Consider the following 13,388-nt stretch of genomic DNA (forward strand, 5'->3'; position numbering starts at 1 on the left):
TCACCCGCTCTACGCTCGTCCTTGCTTTTAAATATTCGTCCACATTTCAAGTAGGGTTCGTTCTTGATCATATTTAATATTTATGAAGGTTCTTAATCCGGTCACAGGGCAGGTAAATAAAAGGAGAATCATTAGCTTAACATTGCAATTATTTATTGGGAGAGAGGTAAGCGTAATAATACCCATAACATCAGCGATAATTATGGATATATATGTATTTGCTGTGGTTTTATGGTGGAAATATGCTGTTATATTGATTAGAGTGAGAAAGCCCCATTTAGGTATTCCACGTTCGTCATTTAGGTACCTTTTTAAATTTTAAGATAGAGCGCAACTTTCAGTAAATTCGTCTCTGATCATAGCATGCAAATATTCAAGTACGGTAAGCACCTTTTAATTCATCTAGTCTAAGGATTACTCACCAGGTAAGAAAATAGCAAACATTTTTGAATCAAATTGAGGCTTTTCATCTTTCTGCTTTATGCAAGAGTAGAACAAAGTAGGGTCGTGTGTTGATGCCGCTATTTTTGTATTAATTTGCAAACGTATCAATGAACTAATTTATGTGGAAAATGATACGAGTATTCATTTGATCTTGATGAGTGTCACAGTTTCTTTGGGAGATTGTTGATATATCCTACACTTTTAGGTGTCGTTGCACTAGAATGTCTAGCTTTGAGTTCTGATAACTAAGTAACTGATGCTGCTTTAGCAGTCGCTTGCTTACTTTTTCAGACATTTCTGCAATGAAACCTACCATTAATCTGTATTCCAAATATCAACATTTTTATTCACGAAATTTTTGGGACAAATAGGGGTATCCTGTAAATACTACAATAACAATGCCAACCAAACAGTCTAGAACAAGGCGAGTAAGTAGATACTTCTAGATTTTCTACAAATACGATATCATACAGGACTTAAAGATAATCGGATTTCATTGAACTCAAGATCCATATTTTCCGCCAAAGTACCCTCTTGTGTACGGTTTTCAGAATACTGAAAATTTTATTGCAAATTAGATTATTTCGAACACTGCTTACAATAGAGGATATTGTTTTAGATTTTCCATTGTATGGAAATGCGAATTTGCGAAGACGAGCAGAAACTGGGTTTCAAACCGGATGGTGTTGCGGTTTCCGAGGGTTTGAGCTTCAAATTCATGCATGGGGGTAAATTATGGTTGGTAAAATAATGATGTGGGTGTTTATATCTATAAATATACCTACTGTGTATTTATATATATTATGTATTGGCTTATGTTCAAGATGTTGCTGAAAACAACACCGATGAAAGTATCTACTATCGTTCCAGACACTAAAAGATAGACATTCTTTTATCGACTATGCTGAGTTTTAAATTAAAAAAAAGTCAATCCCTATCTTTTAATTTGTATATGACTAAGGCTGGTTCATCATACCTACTCTGCTAATTATTTAACGATCAGTTAACGGACTGTTAAAACTGTTGAGTGTCCCACCACGACTAAACGAGTGTTAATTTCACTGACTTCAATGACTGTCAAAACACGACTAAACAAGTGTTAACTTCACTGACTGTCAAAATCAAGTCAAACGGACGTTGCTTATATTTTCCTTTTGGCAAATTAAATTTTAGAAAATTTAGCATAGAGGGAAGAAGAATATAACCGAAGAATACGACACTGTCGAATTTTGTAAGAGATTTCGTTTATCAAAAGAATTGACCCTTGATATTCTGCAGTAGATTGATTGCACTTAAACAATTGAAATCTTCAGCTAGTTTCTTCCACCCAATTCCAACCAACAGGCGGGCCTGTTGGTCTAGTGGTTAGTGACTCTGACTGCTATAAGGGAGGTCGTGGGTTCGATTCCCGCCCAGGACAGATGTTGTGTGATGAGAATGATCATATTTTGTTCTGGTGTTTGGGTGTAATATTTATATGTAATATGTATGTATTTACTGGACGCCGGAGGGAGGACATCGGCAACGAGGCCGTCCGCGACGAAGGTGGTGTGACGATCTAGTCAAATACGCGGGGCGCACGTGGCCGGAACTTGCACAAAATAGAGAAGTGTGAAAGAGTAAGAGGGAGGCCTTTGCCCAGCAGTGGGATCTAAAGCAGGCTACATAAAAAAAAATGTATGTATTTAGAAATATATTACCATAACACAAGCTCTGCTAGCTTGGGATCAGATAACCGTGTGTGAGTTGTCCCAGGATATATTATTATTATATTATATTATATTAATTTACAATTTCAGTGTTTACAGCGTCCGTTTTATTTTATTTTTATTTATTTTTATTTTCTTATTTTTCACGATATGCTTATATAAAATTGTAATGTAAAATTCGGTCCACGTGGTTTCTTCGACATGTTGTTATATCTATTAAGTAATAAAGTATTTACGTAAAAAAAAAAAACGAAAAATGAACACCACAACACAAAGAACACAGAAAGGAACGATGTTTTGACTTTTCACCCGGATAAAATCGAGAGTACCTACAATTTCATTTAAATCCCTTGGAGAAAACGACGTTTGAATTTGGTCGCACAGCACAACAGACGAGGTATTATACGAATATCTAAGATATCATCCAACTCTGTATAAATGACACGTGGGAAACGAGCATTTCAATTTGGTTGCTTATAACGCGAGTGTGAGAATGACTAGCGAGTGATTTCTAACGCCCCGTTAAATTTATTCCACGATATAAAAGCCTGCTAATGATAAACATAATACAACAGTGCATATATTTTTTGTAAATAAACTCAAATACCAGTGTGATGTTTTCCCATTACGATCACAATCCGATATGGTCTAGTGGCTAGGATACCTGGCTCTCACCCAGGAGGCTCGGGTTCGATTCCCGGTATCGGAATTAAGGGCACGTTTATATTCTTTTTTCATATCGCTTAGATGTACATTATTACATATTTTTTTAATGTAAGTACATGTATTATATGAATTTAGTATACTATTCTACTTATTTCTTTGAGCCGTTCCGTTTGGGGTCGAAACTTTTGGGCCGTGGGGGCCGAGTGCCAAAACACTTTCTAGAGATCTTGAAAAGCGTCTTGTTGACACTTCCCGTGACCCACAGGCTGCCTTTTACCTCGTACAGAGGATTAGCATTGACATTCAACGTGGCAATGCTGCTCGTCTTTCAGGCACTCTCCCAGCCGACAGCGATGCCAATGATTTCTTGATACTTTATTTTAATTATTGTTTTTGTTTTTTTAGTATTTATTTCAAATGTAAATCCACGATTGTTTTACTCGCAAACATTTAACAAAAACGTAGTTCTTATTTTAAGGATAATAAATTAAAAATCTAAGTGTACCTTTCACAAGCTAATTTTAGGTATCTTACCTCTATCGTACAAGACAGAGTATCCATCTCACAATTCAATTTCCATCTTCACAATCGCTAGATGAACGGATTACCAGGCAGACAATGAGGTTGTATATCTGTAAACGTATCGTATGACCGGCTGAATTTGCCGGTCACCGCTATTCGCATCCATTTCCCATTAGCGCTTACACTAATGAATCAACATGCAGTGTGTCGATCAAACCAGCGTCGATAAGCAATGGGCGGTACCCAGCACTAATAACTTGTTAGCTGTGTACCTACTGAGTTTGTTTGAATGAATGTAATGAACCAGATTGTAGTTCGGTAATGATTTACCGTTCTGGGCCCCGATTCTGCTATTTACAAAGGCCGATGAATGAATGGCAATTGGATTAAATTTGAAATTATTCCTATACTCTTAAGCATTTTGCCAATATAATAATTGGATGTTAATTGTATTGACCATGAGTGTACCGTACCGTATTGAATTTCCGTGTGTAGAAAAATGCTTAACAGAATAAGAAAATTGTCATTTTAGGCCAAATTTCATTCATTAATCGGCCATTGTAAATAGCAGAATTGGGGCCCAGGTTGTAATTAAGCTTCACATTATGATCGATTTTGTTAATATGTACACATAGTACATAGTTCTTGCATTGATATTTGTAGAACCGTATTACTTAGAATATGAACATAAACTAAGATTAACTCATGACTGTTACCTAGATTCCCCGGGTATTATTAAGTCGCTTGCAGCATCGTTTCAGTGATCTAAAGACGTTATCAACTCATACGATTTTTTACCATATTCTTATTTAAAATTGATGCGTTATGATTGTACGAGTATATTGTCAATAGAAATTATAGAAATAAACAGCTACAGCAAGTGGATACCATACGAATGATGGAATACGGTTGCAATATGAGAGATGGATATCATTGTGAGGGTGAACAATGATACACTAATTAATTTAATGTCTGGCAGGCGACGTATTGTTCTAGGAACATTGCATTGACGCAATATAGTGACAGCTCTGTTTGAAGACATTAAGCTCGTGAAGGCTGATAGGCAAGGGAAATTATCTGATGGGAAATAATTAGTAACTGGTTTTGAATTTGTATGTAACTAATTTACCTACGTACTGCAATTTAACACCTTTGTATACCATGTTTAATGCAAATAAACGATTTATTATTATTATTACTTATTATTAACGGTAGGTACTAAACATGTTATTGTATGTTGTTAAAGATTTTGGAACTGAATGAAAATTATACGAGGAAGATTTATTTTTTTACTTGTCAAAAACTTGTGTTTTTTAACTAAATGTTATATCAATTTCACAAAATTACCTTGCAGATTGTACCCATATCTAAAATCGTGCGTGTCAACACGTACCTTCAAAACCACATAAAATCTAGACATGTCACAGGTGAATGTATCTGCAAAATATCGAAAAGGTACCAATAGCATGTGTCCATAGACGCCGTGTAAAATAAACAACCGCGCATCTACCCAGCAGGCACAAATTTGAAAGCGTGGAGTGGCGTAGATCCCATTCATCTGTATACAGTTTGCCAATTTTGCGTGCGACCGACATGGCTTTTACTCTATACGATACCGACGACGCCATTATTCTGTACGACGGTTGTGAAATGAGGAAGTTCACGGAAAATGTTAATAGATGGCAGCACTGTTGTCATACGACTTGTTTACATTTCTTTTCCGAACTTTAAACTGATCTTAAGGAGGTTTTCATTCTGTTGAATATAGATTTTTAATTCAATTGAAGAAACTAGGCTTTTCCTTTTTTATAGGTATCAAATAGGTAGTCGCATATTACGTGGATTAGACGTTAAGTAAGTTACTTTTACAATAATGGTTGAGCTAGACAAGCCGACCCACGCAGGACCCTCTGAGCGCGACGTGTCGTGGGGTCGATCTCTGCTTAGGACAAGGATTTTTATGATCGACCAATGCTTGTTCTTAACTTAAGTGAAACCTTCCGCGACACAATTACTAGATTCCTTAATGCTAGACTTGTTTCATGAGGAATTTACAATTTTATTATTTTTCAATATTTCTTCTTTGTGTATAACATACCGAAGTAATTCGATTAACATTGAACTGCAACGTTCTATCAAATTGACAATCTAATAAAAGTAATAAATGTGAACGCTAAGCAATTAAAAAAACAATTGGTCCAACAATATCCGAACGAGAATTGATAGAACAAGGTTTCTTATTCCTACTTACAAAAGAAACTCAAGATTAAAAAATTATGTAATACTAACTTAAACAAAATTAATAACATACATAAATACAAATCGTATCACAAGTCGTGTAGTATAAAGGCAACGTCTGGTATCGGGCTGGCCGTTGCCATGGTTACCGCATCGATTGACGACGGGCGCATCTTGCATCGTGCACACAACCCAATATGGCTCGTTGAGTTGAGCACTGAATGAACGGCTTGCAAAGACTTGCTCTATAGAAATAGATTGGGTAGCTTGTTGCTATGGGGTAATTATCACGTTGCTGCACATACAATTTTGTGGCTTCTATTTGGTTTGGTTGGGGTAATTTTAGGGTTGAACATTCTCGTTTTTAGGGTAGCACCGCCTAACTTTTATTTGAATCGGTTCTATGAGGAGATCGTATATTAGATCGATGCTACACACTTTTTTCATATTTATGTCAAGTTTTTTTCTATACGGTCGGTGTTTGAAGGAAGAAATTCAAAGATATACACTACCTTTTCTGCAACGACTAGGTACGTTTTTCTGTTTCTCGATTAAATAACCTTGATGGTTCAAGTATATTTTTAAGATGGTCAAAAAATCCATAATTTGAATTAATATTCATCGATCCATAATTGAAAGAATATTATGCCTCTCTACAAATACCAATTAATATTTGTATCAGTAATAATCCCCGTGTTCTGCGGTAAAGAGCTTTATCGAAACAGCATCAGACAGACCGGATTGCATTTGTGGCTATGAAATCAGTTTTGTTTCGAAACTAATTAACGTTATTGAACTTGCTAGTTTGTTCTCTCTTATTTATTTTAATTGGATTTTGATACACGTACCTATCTCACTACATTTTGTAGTTTGGATATACTAGTATTAGATACTTAGTTTAAATATAATATGTATGTAACTTATTTTCTTAGTTTCAGATGATATTTAAAGGGGGATATATTCTTACCTTACCTTGTTTTAAGTGGTATTGTTCTGTATCTAAATAATATTTATAGAGTTTTGAAGGTTACAAGAATCTTTTTTATATAGTTAAAATTTTAGTTGTAAGACGCAGGTGACTTACCATGATATGTAAGGCAACGCTGCACTGCACTTTTTTTTAGTCTAAGTTTAATAGATTTTTGTAGGCTCACAGGCTTTTGTTTCTTTAAAGGCCCTGATCGTTTCAAAGTCTTTTTTATTAGTTCCTTATTTAATTTAAAAAGAAAATATTGAAATTAAATAACTATAAAAATAAACCTAAAGCAGGTAATGAATGGATAAACAGCAATCAGTTTCAAAGCATTTCTTGTTAAACGATCCCTATAACGAATGGGTGAAGAAGAAAAAGCACTTAATTTAAAAGAAAACGAATTAAAAGCATTGCAAATGTTGTTCCAGCTATGGCCGACCTCCTTCCATTTGCTGCACTATCTTAAACTTAATTACTCTGTTGTTTCTCTTACAAGATAATTCTCTTTTAATATAATTCCGAGAATTGTTTCAAGATACGGTAAACAAGGTTATTTTAATCATTTTCGAGCTTTCGTAATTTACCTATAGGCGAAATTATAAGCAAAAAAAACAGTCGTATGAATAAATTTTAACATTGACTTGAAACTATTGCAATTAATTTAATAGAGAAGAATAAAAAGAACTATCCATTCTCAGGTGTGGCGAAGTCGAAACCTGCAAGTCAGTTGGGCCAAAATGTTCTTCTAAGAGGTGTCAGGAGGGTTTTGGAGGTAGGTGTTGACAACGCTGGCGTTCTGAAGACCCTATTTTCGCTTCACCCTTTAAACTCATTTGTCTACAAACTCATTTGTCTACATATTTTTCCAGCCTAAGGTAAAGAATATTCTATTTTACTAGTTCCCTCTTCAGGAAATTACTTGTTACCTTAACTAACTAAAAAGGTACCTACATACAAAAGAAAATTGTGATTTAATTTAACCCGATTTGGCGAAGGCATTTTTTATACAGCTTGAAAGACAAGGTTTTGTTGGAATTTAATTTCGTTCGCTTGTGATCCCGCGAATGTTTTGAATAATTTTCTCAACGAAAATGGTATTCTACGAGGCTTAAAATAATTATAAGGGGATATTGGAGATTAACATTGAAAATAGAAATTCAGTGATTGCTAAAAGATAGGATTACTTGCGTTTATTTAACTGTTGGCTAAAATAATATTGAAAGTTGTTTGAAAGAAGATGTAAAATTTAATTCTTATAATAGTTCTAGGAAGTAGGTAACTTTGCAGTGTTTCTTTAGTTACAATTAAATATGTTAACAATTTTAATTCTTCTCTATTCAAAAACTTTCAATAATAACGAACTCAAAGTTATCAGAGCCAATCTTCTTCAATGTTTTCTACGTTTTACGACGTAGCGTAACGTAGCGTTCTAACTTAGAAAAAACAACAGAAGAATTTATAAAGCCCTTTGTGATTTTGCGATAAAACTTTGCTGATGACAGCATATTTTGACACTACACCTATCAAAGCGTTTGTCGAGCCACCCCTCGCCAGCCTCGCCTCCGGGCTTCAACTCCACTGTAATGGCGACGGAAATGTTGTTGGAATATTGACGGAATAATAACCATGGTTGGAAATATGATATTGGCGAAACAATCAACTGGGAAAGGGTTATTTAACTCTAATATTTAATATACACTGAATTGTTAATTACGTACTTGTTTGTTATCGTTTTGTAATACAAGATTATGTTTCTTAAGTAATAAGGGTGAAAGAAAAGAGGTGGGAATTTGAGTAGCTTGCAAATGGAAGACTCTTAGTGAAACAGAGTTATAAAAAGATTTTATAACTTTCGCGAATCTATACAAAGTGCATAACTGTATTGTTCGTGGTATTCCAGAATGTGTTATCGTTAAAACTTTTCACGACTTCACAGTCTGCGACGTGATGTTATTGACGGTTGTATTTTAGTTACATTTTACTATCATGTTACACTAGCTGTTGCTCGCGACTTCGTCCCCGTGGGTAGATGATAGAAGATATGATTTATATCTGCCCTGTTTTTTTTTCACATTTTCCATTGTATCTTCGCTCCTATTAGTCGCTGGTGATTGTTTATAGCCTAAAACCTTCCTCGATAAATGATCTATTGAACACAAAAATATTTTTTCAATTTGAACTAGTAGTTCCTGAGATTAGCGCGTTCAAACAAACAAACAAACTCTTCAGTTTTATATATTAGTACAGAGTATAGATTTCAGTGAAATTATTGGTCGAAACAAAAACTACATCAGTACAAGGCTGTTAAAAGGTATGTATAATTTTATCCACCACTTTTACAATTCTTAATTTTCACTATGTAACTCAAATATTGACTACTATGTATAGCTTACTATGTTTCTACAGACCGCGGAATGCTCCACCTCCAGATTCCTTTATTACGGTCGGGGGAGTAAGAATCGGGATCAAAACTACCCTAAAATACCTGGGAATAGTTCTCGACAGCAGATGGGACTTTGGACCCCATCTCAGAGCCCTAACACCCAAGCTTGTCCGAACAGCGGGGGCACTATCCCGATTACTTCCAAATCTTGGCGGCCCAAATATAACCTGCAGAAAACTATATACCGGGATCGTGCGATCCATGGCCCTATATGGTGCACCAATATGGGGAAATAACCTGACGGTCCGCAAAGCTGCACTTTTGCAGAAACCACAGCGCGCACTGGCCGTCAGAGTTATAAGAGGCTATCGCACAATCTCAGGGGAAGCAGCAACACTCCTCGCACAGACGCTGCCCTGGAAGTATGAAGCTAGAGTCCTGGCACAGCTTTATACATGGCGCCAGGTCCAAGCTCGGGGCGGCGATTTGTCGCTGAAGGAACAAAGGGAACAACTTCGTAGGGCAGCCTTGACGGACTGGCTGCATAGCTTAGGAAGTCCTACCGCTGGGCACGAACTTATAGCTGCTATCCGCCCCGTCTTCTGGGACTGGCTGGAGCGGCGACACGGAGTTCTCTCATACCGACTGACACAGGTGCTGACCGGTCATGGCTGTTTCGGTAAGTACCTGTGTCGGATCGGACGTGAATTAACTGGAGGGTGTCACCACTGTGCTAACCCAGAAGATGACGCGAAACACACGTTATTAGACTGCCCAGCGTGGGCAAATGACAGACGCGACTTGGTCGCAAATCTAGACGGGCAAGCGCTCTCACTACCCGCTATCATCTCAGCCATGGTCGGGAGAGAGAGTGCGTGGCTAGCGGTTGCCACCTATTGTGAAACCGTTATGTCAGCAAAAGAAGCTGCTGAACGCGAGCGGGAAGTGACTACAGACAACCCGTCGCGGCGCAGGCGGCTTGTGCGTCGAAGACAAAACGACCTGCGACCACCGTAAGGTCGGGCCTGCGGGTGGCAGGGAGGGCACCCTGGCATCCGACCAGCTAACAGGCCAAGAAGGAGAGGGACGTGTCGTCCTGCACGTCCGTTCTTACGAGGAATGAGGGGTTGGCTTTTCAACCAACCTTTCGAGAAGAAGTCCAAAAGGACATAGGCCGGTCAGGGTCGCGCTGAAGCATGCGCGAGCGATCCCGTGGCTCTGGCTCAGGCATTTGAAGGGGCCCGGGGTGTTTTTAGTCGGTGGGAGTCCGACATATCCCCTCGCCGTGCCCTCGGCGTGGGTTGAAGTCATTAGAGTTTCACCCCGGACAAAAAAAAAAAAAAAAAAAAAAAAATGTATAGCTTACTACCTATAAAAAAGTTTTCACTTGGACTCTTTTTTACGTAGAAATTTTAAATATTTCTTCAACGTCCACTTACTTAGACATGCTTATCATCAGCTATATCCCAGCCGTATTCGTTTTTGTTGAAAATGATGTGTGAAAAGTATAGAACATTTTTAAACCCACGAGATTTACTGATGCAAACGCAATGAACTGTTACAGACGTGCAACAGACTGCACTCTACTTTGATGTTTTGTTGTCTGTGTTGCAAATATGGTGGGAATATGTTGTTTTGAGAAACGAATGTTGTGATGTCTGCAGATGTGTATTCCGAGTTTTTTAACTAGTTTATTTGCTGCTGTTTTTTTAAGGAGTTTGTGCTGAAAGTACAACGGCACAAGTTGATCGATCAGGTAACGGATACCATTACTTACAAAATACATACTTATAAGAACATTATTTTGTTTATTGAGTTTTATAAAGATAAAGCTGAAATTCATGAAACTGTCTTTTTCTCATTTTAAACTTTCTATTTTCGATAATCTCCTGAACTAAAGCTACTTTACTTTTACTTAAATATATGTAGCGTACATAATTGAAAACCCTTAATTTTCCGACCCCTACCACTTACCAATTATATTGCGAAACATGAACTAAAATTTTAATTACAGAGGAATGGTATACACTCCTACTTTCGGCCGAAGTCCGGCCCCCATAGGCCTCGTAACTTTAGGGTGAAAGTATTCGCAATTCCCATGCTTTCAGCATTCAACAGCGGACTCCCAAACTTTTTGATCCAACCTTTTCTAACGAAGCTTTTGTTCGCAGCTATTGTGTGCATATTAAAGGGCGCCTATTGTGCAAAATACATTTATACATGGATGTTGGAAAGTGGAGTATTATGCTCTTATGATTCGACTGAAAACAGATCATTAAAAAAGCAGGTGTTTGGGATTTAAGTAATAACAGTTTTGTTTAATTAACTCCCTAAACTTTTTTATACTTACACTGTCACGTTCTCAACTGCGTTTTATTTGGTGTAACAAAACAATATTAATTATATTTTACCTGAGTAAGGTGTAATGTTATATAGATAGTTCAAAGGTTAGGCCACTGTAATGCAATACCACTTGGTAAGAATATTATGTACAAATTAAACTTCTAGAATAGATTAACACTATATAGCCGTCGAAAACAATTCCATTTGAACGCAGCTCCCCTGTAATTCAGAATGCGGTCGGCGGTCCCGGCTGCGCTCGCCATAATTGTCTCCAAGACGTTTTCGGATGGCCGCCGTCAATCCATTAGACACAAGTGTGCTGCCGACGACAATTTGACTATTGTGTGAGTGAATGACGAACTATTCGCTCCGTGTTCGTTCATCCAAATGATTCGAGAGCACTCCAGTTAACGATTCTCGTAAATGCAAGTTGAGGTAAAGACAACCTTTAAGGAAATTGTTCTTTACATTTTGACACAAGTTTGTGCTGTAATCACATTGTTTGGAGCTTTTAGAAGTGGCGGAAGGTTGGGTAAAAAAGGTAGTAATATGCTACGTATATTAAGAATAGTGGAACATACATTTCACCTTTTAACTCTGTATATTATTCACAGACTGCACCGTCTCCAAAATAAATTATGACTACATAATTAAACGACGTGCTACTTGAACCATCCTGGAAACAGAGCTTTAAGCAAGAGTTATCTCAGTTCACGTTTATGAAGAATTTATTTAAGTGCCCTCACCGGGCTTGAACTAATTCTAGTATAAAACGGGCATCTTCCTGTGTTTATTGTCCGAGCTGTCTAGAATTCCACGCTAGATTTATGTGCTGGGAGCAGTAGAAGCCCGCGGTTTTATGTCCCAGTAAGTTAGAACAATTGGGGCAAGTTGGCTTCAAGTTTTGTTTGTATTCGTCTGTTTGTGTGGTGCATGTTTGAGTGTGTTTTGTTTACAGAGTGTTTTGAGATACGAATATAGTTTGACATGCAAGTTTGCTGATGCCCGTTTGTTTGTGTTCACGCGGTTACTTCATCACAAGATAAGGATGCTAAATGTTTCACGAAGTTTCGTACTGCACATGATGCTCAGTTCAAATAGCGTTACGACCTGGGCCCCAATTCTGCTATTTGCAATGGCCGATGAATGAATGAAAATTGTCTTAAAATGACATATTTTGTATTTTTTCCTGCAAAATAATTGGAAAATTAGTACGGGACGGTACACCCAAGGTAAATACAATTAACTTCCAATTATTGTATTCGCAAAATGCTTAAGGGAATATATTTATAATATTTCAAATTTAATCCAATTGCCATTCATTCATCGGCCATTGTAAAATAGCAGAATTGGGGCCCCATTGTGGATGATTTGCAATATGTCTTTATCAATTTGATATGTAAAATGAAACATGATCTTTTTAAAAATGATTATCCTGCTCCGAAAACACATATTTCACAGAAATGTTGAAGCCATATGAATTGTCGAATATAACAATAATTTATTGCACTTTTTACCGAGAAATGTACATTTATTCTTAATAAATATGTACCGTGTATGATATCATTTGAAATACAAGTTCATTTATAATATGAATTGCAAACAGAACTTGAGTTATATTCGCGACGCTTGGCGGGCAGCCAGAGAGCCTACTAATACCTCTTGAAGTAAAATTATTTCAGTTGTGGAAGAGAGACGCCACTCTACACTGTAGAATGCACTATCTCGCTTTAACATACGCAACAATCTTACTTTAAAGATGGCGGCTGGCCAGTGCTTTAAATACCCGAGTGTCCTGTGTCCTGCTAGATATTATGCTAAATGTATGTATGAATAACTAGGTATGTTGTATTTTGTTTCCCTACTTTACTGTTGCATTATCATGGTATTGCTGTAGTTTGGTTGGTATATATGTAGATTCTTCTGCATGGCTATTAAGCATTGCAAACGAACCCATATTGTATGTATTAAGAATCACTGCTGTAATTCCATGGTGTACAATAAAGAATATTACAATCTTAGGTTTACGCGAATGTTAGACATTGAAATGAAACTACTTTTACGGATTTTATCGCGGTTTAATTTTAGATTTTAGTTCCCGACGCTTTGA

General features: G+C 37.0%; 1 non-coding gene across 1 annotated transcript; it reads left to right on the forward strand.

Annotated features, from left to right (window-relative positions):
• Positions 1 to 2,790: 2,790 nt before the first annotated feature.
• Trnae-cuc lies at positions 2,791 to 2,862 on the forward strand. Its single transcript has one exon. It is a non-coding gene; the product is annotated as a tRNA-Glu (tRNA).
• Positions 2,863 to 13,388: the final 10,526 nt, after the last annotated feature.

The sequence above is a fragment of the Trichoplusia ni genome, chromosome 3 (assembly GCF_003590095.1).
Source record: "Trichoplusia ni isolate ovarian cell line Hi5 chromosome 3, tn1, whole genome shotgun sequence".
Taxonomy (NCBI): domain Eukaryota; kingdom Metazoa; phylum Arthropoda; class Insecta; order Lepidoptera; family Noctuidae; genus Trichoplusia; species Trichoplusia ni.